We start from the raw sequence: 9,146 nt of genomic DNA, 5'->3' as shown, positions 1-9,146 counted from the left end.
CACGGAGCTGGCCCCGCGGCCCCTGGCAGTGGATTCTGCCCAATGGGGGGTCTGGGGGGCAGACCCCCCATCCCGCCCCGCCCACCGGTTCTGTCCGGTTCTGTCCCACCTGAATTTCACACCTACGGCCATGCTTAAAAGCACAGAGGCGAGCGTGGATCCTGCCCCAGGCTCAGCTCCTTCCGCGGCCTCTGCAGGTCACCGCCTCCGCGGGGCCAATGTCATTGCCGCCGGACATTTCATCCCTCTGGGAACCCCGGCCGCTGCCTTTCCGGCTGGGAGTTGAACCTGCTCCGTTCACGCCCCAGAAGGAAAGAACAATGCTCTTTAATAACCGGCCCTTTCCCCGAGCCGCCGGCGAGCGGGAGGCTGAGGTCGGCCACGGGAGGTGGGCGGCGGGCGGTGGGCTCTCGGCCACGCGAGCCAGAGTGGGGGAGAGGGCGGAGGGAGGCCCCAGGTAGGGGAGGCGGGGCCTGGGTGGGGCCCGGAGGGACGGAGGAGCAGGTACGCGGGCGGGGCGCGCAGGGGCTGCCGCGCCCCCAGCCCGGCTGCGGGAGGCCTCAGTCACCCCTGACAAGGAAGAGAAGCAAAGGTCGCGGGAACAATCCCCGCCTTTCAGCCGGCGGCCTGGCAGGAGCCGCGGAGCCCGCAGAGGGCGGAGGCCCCGCCCCGCGGCCCGGACGCCCAGGGAGCCGGCGGGTTCCCACGCTCCCGGTGCCCCTGCCCGGGGCTGCCAGGCGGGCCTCCGCCCACAGGTGCGCCTGGCCTAGCAGTGCGAGCGCCTGGGGCGCACCTGCCCGGGGCCCGGGGAGGCTGAGCGGCTGACACCCGGCAGAGGTGGGGCTGGCCCTCTGCTCCGGGAACCAGGAACCTGCCGGGGCGGGGGAGGGGGCGGCGTAACCAGGTCAGAGACCCGGCGGCCTCCTGGGGCCCTGGATGGGTGCCGGCGTCCGCCAGGAGCAGCCGTCGAAGTCTCCATTGAGCGAGGAGTGAGAACTTTGGGGAACATTCTAGAAGGTGATGGGATAGCACCTCCGCTCCCCACCCCCACCGTGGGGAGAAGTTCGCACGGGAACGCTCTCCTTCCCGGATTTTTGCTTTGGTTTTATTTTCCGCCATCTCTGGTTTGGGTGGGGGGATGGGGGGAGCTTGTTCACACAAAATCAGGGCGACTGGGAGCCAGCACCCCACAAACATCGCCTTCCCAAGGAGAGTGAGGGGCCGATGCCGTGGCGTAGAAGGTTAAGCGTCTGTCTGCAGCGCCAGCATCCCACACGCGCGCTGGTTCGAGTCCCGGCTGCTCCACTTTTTTTTTTTTTTTTTTTTTTTTTTTTGACAGGCAGAGTGGACAGTGAGAGAGAGAGACAGAGAGAAAGGTCTTCCTTTGCCGTTGGTTCACCCTCCAATGGCCACTGCGGCCGGCGCACCGCACTGATCCGATGGCAGGAGCCAGGAGCCAGGTGCTTCTCCTGGTCTCCCGTGGGGTGCAGGGCCCAAGCACCTGGGCCATCCTCCACTGCACTCCCTGGCCACAGCAGAGGGCTGGCCTGGAAGAGGAGCAACCGGGACAGAATCCGGCGCCCCAACCGGGACTAGAACCTGGTGTGCCGGCGCCGCTAGGCGGAGGATTAGCCTAGTGAGCCGCGGCGCCGGCCGCGGCGCCGGCCACGGCTGCTCCACTTCTGATCCAGCTCCCTGCTAGGGCGCCTGGGAAAGCTGTAGAAGATGGCGCAAGTTCCTGGGCCCCTGCACCCACGTGGGAGACCTGGAGGAAGCTCCTGGCTCCTGGTTTTGGCCTGGCCCAGCTCCGGTCCTTGTGGCCATCTGGGGAGTGAACCAGCTGATGGAGGACCTCTCTCTCTCTCCCTCTCTCTCTCTCTCTCTGCCTCTGCCTCTTTGTAATTCTGCCTTTCAAATAAATAAATAAAACCTTTTTTTAGAGGACAGTGAAATCCAGGACTCACCGAGCCACGGCCACGTGGGGTGCACCTGACAGATGTGGCTGGGTTGGGAGCTCCTGGGAGGCAGGGCCGTCCCTTCCCCTTGGTGGCACTGTTTGAGCGCCAGCTGTGTGCAGGCTCCGGGTCCTACAGATGCAGGAGAACCTCCCATCCCCACAGCCAGGGCCGTTCCCTGCTCACAGCTGGCCCAGCACCGGGGTCACCGCCCAGTCCGTGGACACAGGCCACTGAGCCTGCTGGGCCTTGTGGCTCAGGAGAGCCCTGGACGTGGGCACAGGCGTCGCCCGTGGGGCGCACGTGCGGCACATGGGACAGAGGCCTGCTCACTGCCCATGGCCCCTCCCCCTCCCCCACCCCGGCCTTGATGATGATGAAGTGGGGCTCAGCTCAGGAGTCTGGGGGCCGGGGCTGTGGTCCCAGCTGTTGGTGCCGGGACTCCGGGCCCTGCCGCTAACCCAGTGCAGCTCCGTGGGCCCTCCCCTCCCCCGGTCGTGCACTCCCGCCTGCCATCTGACCAGGCCCTCCCCCAGCCACGCATGGTGGAGGAAGGGAGAGCCAGGGGCAGGGGTCTGGCAGGTGAGCCCTGAGCCTGGGGGGCCCCGCCCACTCACTCGGCCGCACCTCTGGACCCATCCACCCACTGGTGGACCCCACAGCCAACACCCACCGTCAGTCCATCTAAACTCGCCCTCCGCTGACCATGTTATCCGTTATCTGTCAGCTCCCACTGTCGCTCCTTCCACGTCCCTCTGTCCATCCGTCCGTCCATACCTCGTCCAGCAGCCAGCCACACACGCAGCGTCCACTGTCAGTCCTTCCACACCCGTCCATCCGTCCATCTGTCCACCCACAGGTCTGCCTGTCCGTCCATCTGTCCACCTGTCCTCCCACAGGTCAGTCTGTCTGTCCATCTGTCCACCTGTTCTCCCACAGGTCCATCCATCCGTCCATCCGTCCATCTGTCCACCTGTTCTCCCACAGGTCCGTCCGTTCGTCCGTCCGCCGTCCGCTGTCCTCCAGTCCTGCACCCATGCAGCACCTGTCCCTTCGTCCACGCACCTGCCCGGCCTCCCCCTCCATGTCCATCCGCCCACTGAGGCTCCCACTGCCCGCCCAGGTGCCTGCGTGGCCGCCTGTTGCTTTGGCTGCGCCAGCACCACCCCCGCCCTGAGTTCGCAGAGCCAGGGCCGCGCTGCAGATCTGCTGCCGACTGGGAGGAAGCGGCAGAACCGAGCGAGTCCTCCGGCTCCCTCGTGGCAATCCTCCAGCCAGAGGCCCCGCCCCCCGCCGGAGGCCCCCAGCGGCCGTGAAGCCACGTGGGTCTGTGGGTGGTTTGCTGTGTGCCCTTGGGCGAGTTGAGCCACTTCTCTGTGCTCCTACAGCGTAGACCCTAGAGAAGACCCCAGCCCGTCTTCTGGGCCACTGTCCACTGCATCCTGTCCCAGTCGGTGTTGCCGCCTTGATGGTCGCTGTCGGGGACCGCACAGTCTCAGCATGGCCGGAAGATCCACTCGGCGGCCATCGCCGACTGCCAGGGTCACAGACGGTGACCTCCTGTGCCGCCTGTCAGTCATCCGTCACTCACCTGGGCCTCCCATCTCCTAAGCAGCCATGCCCTCTGCCCAGACATTTTTGTGTAGTTTCGTGTGCCAGCAGCACCCAGAACGCTTTTTCGATGAAAGCAAACAGAACTTGTAGGCACCTGTCAGCCATGGCCCAGGTGCAGCCGTGGCCTTGGCGTGGCTGGGGCTGCCGGGCCTGGGCTGTGTTGGGGACTCACCCCAGGCTCCCCGTCACGTGCAGCTTTGCTCTGTCCCCTCTTTGGGCATGAGGGTTAATCATCCTGTATCAGAGGAAGGGACCGAGGGTCTGAGTGGACGTGGGAGCGGCCAGGGGATGGACAGGGGACAGACAGGGGGCTTCACATAGGCTGTGGGTCCATCTTGTTGAGAAGAGGGGCTCAGATCCCAATCACCCCCAAACGTCAGTTAGCTGCCTGGTGACTGGGTGGAGGATTCTGTGATGGATTTGTCATGCCTGCTGCGAGCCCAGTAAGGGCAGCCGCGGTGCGTATGCTCCCCGCCGGCTGGTCCTGCTCAAAGTCTAAACTAAATCGGCATTTGAGGAAAACAGCATGAGAGCAGCTGGTCTAAGCCGTTGAACTTCCTTATCTCCAGGGCCTGGAGTAGCTTGTGATAGGCCCCGAGACAGAACCGGCCTTGGGCCTGACCGCCACCCAGGGCCCCTGCTTCATGGCTCCGGGCCACTGCTGTCACCGTCCAGGCCATCTCCTGGTCGCCGACTGGCTGCCGGCTGCCGGCTCCCTGCGTGCAAAGCTTGCCGGGAAAGCAGTGCCTCCAGCTAAGCCACGTCATGGATCCTACTGGAAGCAGCTCCCGGGGCTGCTGGCCCAAGGGGGCGCCCGGCTCTCTGGCCGAGCCCCTCGGCTCCTGCCTGGTCTGCCCGTGGCCTCTGCCTGCTCCATGGAAACTGCTCCCGCCCCCTCACTCACCCGCCTGCCCTGTGCCCTCCGGTGCCGGGGCCCAGGGCCCCCTCCCCCAACCACCGCTCCGGACGGCCCCACCCCTGAGCACGCGTGAACACGGCCAGCGGCTGCGGCGCAGGGCCTGGCATCCTGCTGCCCCTTGGCTCCTGGACACAGAAGCGGAGCCCTCAGAAATGTTAAAAATTCACCTTTCATGGTCGCTTCTGGGACGCCTGCATGGGCGGCTCCTTAGGGCTGGGGGAGACAGGAGCTGGGGGCTCTCCCCATGTGGCTGCACAGGGCTCCCCCCACCGCCCCAGGCTGGCCTCCTCTGCAGCCCCCCGAACGGTGAGCATCCCCCCCCCCCCGGCTGGCGCTAGTCGCACTGCTCCCGGCAGGGCCTGGCCGCCCTCAGCGCCCAGGTAACAGGAGCAGCGCGACTGTGGTCGGCAGCGCTCATGGCTCCCAGGGCGGCCGCGTTCCTCTCCACGTGGCCTCCTTCTGTTTCCTTTTTATTTTTTTAAAGATTTATTTATTTATTTGAAAGATAGAGAGAGAGAGAGAGAGAGAGAGGTCTTCCATCTGCTGGTTCATTCTCCAAATGGTTGCAACAGCCGGAGCTGCGCTGATCTGAAGCCAGGAGCCAGGAGCTTCTGGGTCTCCCACGTGGGTGCAGGGGCCCAAGGACTTGGGCCCTCTTCCGCTGCTTTCCCAGGCCACAGCAGAGAGCTGGATGGGAAGTGGAGCAGCCGGGACTCGAACCCATCACCATCACCGTCATCGTTGTCATCATCTTACCATCCTCATCCTCACCACCATCATCTTAAGCTGCTTCGACAGGGGCTGGCGCCCGAGGGCTGGAGACACAGGGGAGCTGGGAGGAGCCGCCCAGCAGGGCCTGCTCAGGCAGGTGGGGGTGGCGCGGCCACAGACACAGACGCTGGCTCTGCCACTTGGCTGGGCTGCGGCGGGTGGAGGGGCTGCAGGGGCCCCCCGGGTTGTCAGCGTGTGGACGAGGGAGCGAGGGGCAGCCCTGGCACCTCCCCCTGCCCTCCCCACCCCACGGGGCTCCCTGCAAAGGAGCAGGGCGGACGGCTGGCGTCTCACAGCCCCCCTTCCCTCTCCTGGCCTCGGGTGCCCCGTCTCTACAATGGAGACACTGGGACATCAGGGGCTGATCTGGGGAGGGGTCCTGGTGGGGGCTGCCGCGGCAGGCAGGTGTCCACGCGGTCACCACCCTCCTCTGCTGTCCCCTCAAGTCTGTCCCCGAGCCCGTCCACCACCATCCCCGCCTGCACGCGGCACAGCAGGGCGCGTCTGCAGGGGCAGCTGGGGCCTTCCCTTGCGTCCTGCAGGGCCGCGGCCCCTGGATGAGGTCCGCGGGCCCGGGAAGGCCGCACAGACCCAGCAGGTCCTGCGCCGCCTCTGTCCTCCGCCGGACACCGGCCCTTTCCCTCGAGGCCTGCCTCTGGCAAGCTGTGGAGGGTGGGCTGCCTCGGGCTCCTGGCTGTGCGCCCCCACCCCCGCCCCCGGCCCCCACAGCCCTCAGCAAGGACCCAGCGGCCCCTGTGGAGCTGGCGGGGGCGGAGGGGTTAAGGCCGCCTGGGATGGACGGAGAAACCCGGGACCCATGAGCAGGTGAGTGAGGAGAGGCCTCAGCCCGGCGTCCCCTGGGTAGGTCCCGGGCCACTGACTCAGCCGGGACCCAGCTCCGCCCTGGTCAGAGGAATGTTGGCAGGGAAGAGCCCCGCCCTCCTGCCCCTCCCGCGGGCCCCTCCCGTGGGCCCCTCCCGAGGGCCGTTCTGGCCTGGATTCTCTTCCTGTTATTGTCTCAGCCACACGCCCGCCCTCGGATGCCACGTGACCCAGGAGGCAGGGCTGGGACTGAGCCCGAGGCCAGCTGACGGGGGTCTCCCCACCCGAGGCCAGGGGTGCAGGGGGCTCCTCTCCTGAAGCCGGGACTGTCTCCCCAGCCAGCGACAGTGAGAAGCGGGGGTCATGGCTCCCGGGCCCTCCCTGCTGTCTGTGTTGCACCTGCAGATCTGGGAGCTCCTGACCAGCCTGTGTTCTGGACGCTTCTGCCCCTTGCCTGTGTCCAGCCCCCGGGGCACGCACTCAGCTCAGGCCGCCCTGCCCCTGCCCCTGTGGCTGTCTGTGGACCATGGCAGGTGTGTCACTGGCCCCTCCCTCGGGTCCCCTGTCACTCCCCCTGGCCTGGCCCGAGACCCCCTCAAGGACAGCACTGCCCAAGGGAGAGGACCATGGTCCTGCTCTGAGCTTGAGTGCCCTCATACCCCAGGGCCTTTGCACAGGCTGCTCCCGCTCCTGGGTCAGCTACTTCTTTCAAGGTCACCCCCTCTGCACCTCCTTCCTGACCCTTGCGCCTCCCCCAGGGGCCCGGCACCCTGCTGTGCCGAGGTTTGGAACTGTGCCTGTCTTCTTGGCTGTCTGCTCCGCCACCATGGCCAGGAGCTGACTCCTCCTGTCCACCACGGAGCGCCCCGAAGCTGGTGGCCTCGGGCTTCTGTCCCCAGCCCGACTGCCCTGCGACCCAGCGAAGCCTGCCTCTCAGGACAGCTCGTGGCAAGGAGAATGAGAGAGGAGCCAGGGTGTCCAGGCGGGGGCAGGGTCCCAGCCAGCCAGCAGGGGACCCGGACACGCCACGGCCCGGCCAGGCCACACAGGAGCTTGGCGTGGCGTGGAGAACAAGGCATTCTGGGATGCGGCCGGGCTGGGCCCTGGGGTGTCTTCCGGGAGGAAGCCAGAAAGGCCGTCAGCTCGCAGTGGGAGGGGCTCTGGGGGGAACACCAGGGCTGCACCTGCACGTGGCGCTCGGCAGGTGCCTTGGCAAGCGCTTGTGCCAGTGTCAAGGGCACACAGGCGACCTTGGGCTGGGGGAGGGGCCAAGGGCCGGACTGACCATCCCAGACTGAGAAGGGGAAGAAGGGCAGCCCGACACCCACCCCGTCAGCCATCGGCCATCGGCCACCCCTAGTGGAGACCGCACCGGGGTCTGGAGGCCTGGCCGGGCTGGGGACCGCCGTGCACGCGGCTTCCAGAGTGATGATGAGCCCACCTTCCTCATCCTCACCTACTGGGGACTTCCTGTGCCCTCAGTGGTCCGTGTCTCCTTGGAGCCCCACAGGGCGGCTCTGGAATGTCCCACTTGGCCGATGAGGCAGCGCAGGCTGGAGGAGGCGTCCACGTCTACACCCCACTCTCCGTGCCCCCCAGGTGCAGGCGCCGGCCAGGGGCTGGGCCACCCTGGTGACCGAGGCCCGTGTGGGTGCTTCCTCGGCTGCCCCAGGCCAGGGGCACAGACAGGTTCAGTTTCCAGGCTGGTTCTGGGGGCTGGGTGCCGGCCCCTGGAGGACGGCGGGCACCGTGTCTGCGGCCAGGAGCCGCCATCCACCGGGACACCTGCTGCGTGCGATGCAGGTGCCGGCGGTCAGCAGCTGTGCGCTCACCTGTGGATCCCGGCCCAGCCTCGCTGCTGCGCTGGGTGCCCGCCTGGCCCTCCCAACCAGTGCCGCCTCCACCCTCTCCTCCTCGCCGTTCCCCAAAGGGAAGCCCGACTCCCGCCACGGCCTCCCTGCGGCTTCCCGGTCCCCCCTTTGCTATGACTGCTGGGAGCTCAGAACGGGCTTCGGGCTTGCTCTCGGCCACTGGGTGCGCTCAGGGCTTTGGCCGCGTTGGCCGCCTGCTCCTCTGGGCGCCTCACCCGCCCCCAGTGCCTCCCGCGGAGCGAGCCGGACGTGAGTTATCAACTACAAATAAAACCGACACTTCCGTTCTGGCTCTCGCGTCGGTTTCCTGGTGCATATTTTTTGAGTCTCTAATCAACAGCAGGCCTGAGGGGGGACGGTGGTGGGGCAGGGGGAGCCGCCTAGCGGAAGATGACATCAGCATCAGCTGGTCCCGGGGGGTGGGGGGAAGGGGCAGGTCCCCAGCCACCCCCACCCCCACCCGGGGCCCAGGCCCTCCCTGAATGCCCCCATTATGCGGGGTAACCTCATTAGAGAAGTCAGGCCAGGCGCTGGACTCTCAAGCGGCGTTTTGTGGGCTCTACCCTTGCACACAGGCAGCTGCGGTCACCCGGCCGCCTCTGGCTCCCGGCCAGCCCGGGACCGCTCTCCCGCCATGAGTCACCTTCATTCTGAACCCCCTGACTCAAGGCCCTTGAAAGGGACAGGGGGGCCGGGCAGGCGGAGGAGGGCGCCACGGGGCAAGTGCCTGCCTGGGGAGGGGGCCGGGCATGGAGGAAGCGGGGTGGGGGCAGTCCTCTGCGAGGTGCCCGGGGCCCCTCGACGAGGGAGCGTCCAGCCTGCTCCAGGGGCCGCCTCCCCGGAGCCGAGCCTCGGCCGATGCCCACGCAGGCGCTCGGCAGCCCACAGCCCGGGTGGGGGAGGGGAGCCCTGTGAGCCACCTCCCTCGCTCCTTGGGCATAGGGTTTCTAGAACATTCCGAGCTTCCTGCCGCTGTCCCTCTGCTTGTGGTATGGTCCTGTCTCCTGCGCGGGGGCCAAGCGTCTCCCTGCAGCTCCCTACCCCACGCCCGGGACGGTTTAATCTGCGTGCTCCCGAGTCCCCGTGCACTGGCAGGCCCACGCAGGCAGGCGCACAGGAGGGGTGGTGAGGACGGGCAGGGGCTCCTCCCCAGCTGCCCCCGTGCAGGGGACAGAGGACCCAGCCTCGCCGGGC

General features: G+C 67.2%; 1 long non-coding RNA gene across 2 annotated transcripts; it reads right to left on the bottom strand.

The window, feature by feature from the left end:
- Window positions 1-4,955: 4,955 nt before the first annotated feature.
- LOC138847168 (uncharacterized) lies at window positions 4,956-8,123 on the bottom strand. 2 transcript variants are annotated; one of them, XR_011384816.2, is made up of 2 exons: window positions 7,538-8,123; window positions 4,956-5,320 (listed from the first exon to the last, which is right to left on the bottom strand). It is a non-coding gene; the product is annotated as an uncharacterized LOC138847168 (long non-coding RNA). The 2 variants fall into 2 exon arrangements; XR_016212198.1 differs by having other exon boundaries at window positions 4,956-5,175; window positions 7,538-7,963.
- Between the last annotated feature and the right edge of the window lie 1,023 nt (window positions 8,124-9,146).

Source organism: Oryctolagus cuniculus, chromosome 1 (assembly GCF_051225735.1).
Source record: "Oryctolagus cuniculus isolate XC-2025 breed Fujian yellow rabbit chromosome 1, ASM5122573v1, whole genome shotgun sequence".
NCBI lineage: Eukaryota > Metazoa > Chordata > Mammalia > Lagomorpha > Leporidae > Oryctolagus > Oryctolagus cuniculus.
Note: the sequence above shows the minus strand (reverse complement) of the source record. Positions and strands in the feature narration are given on the sequence as shown.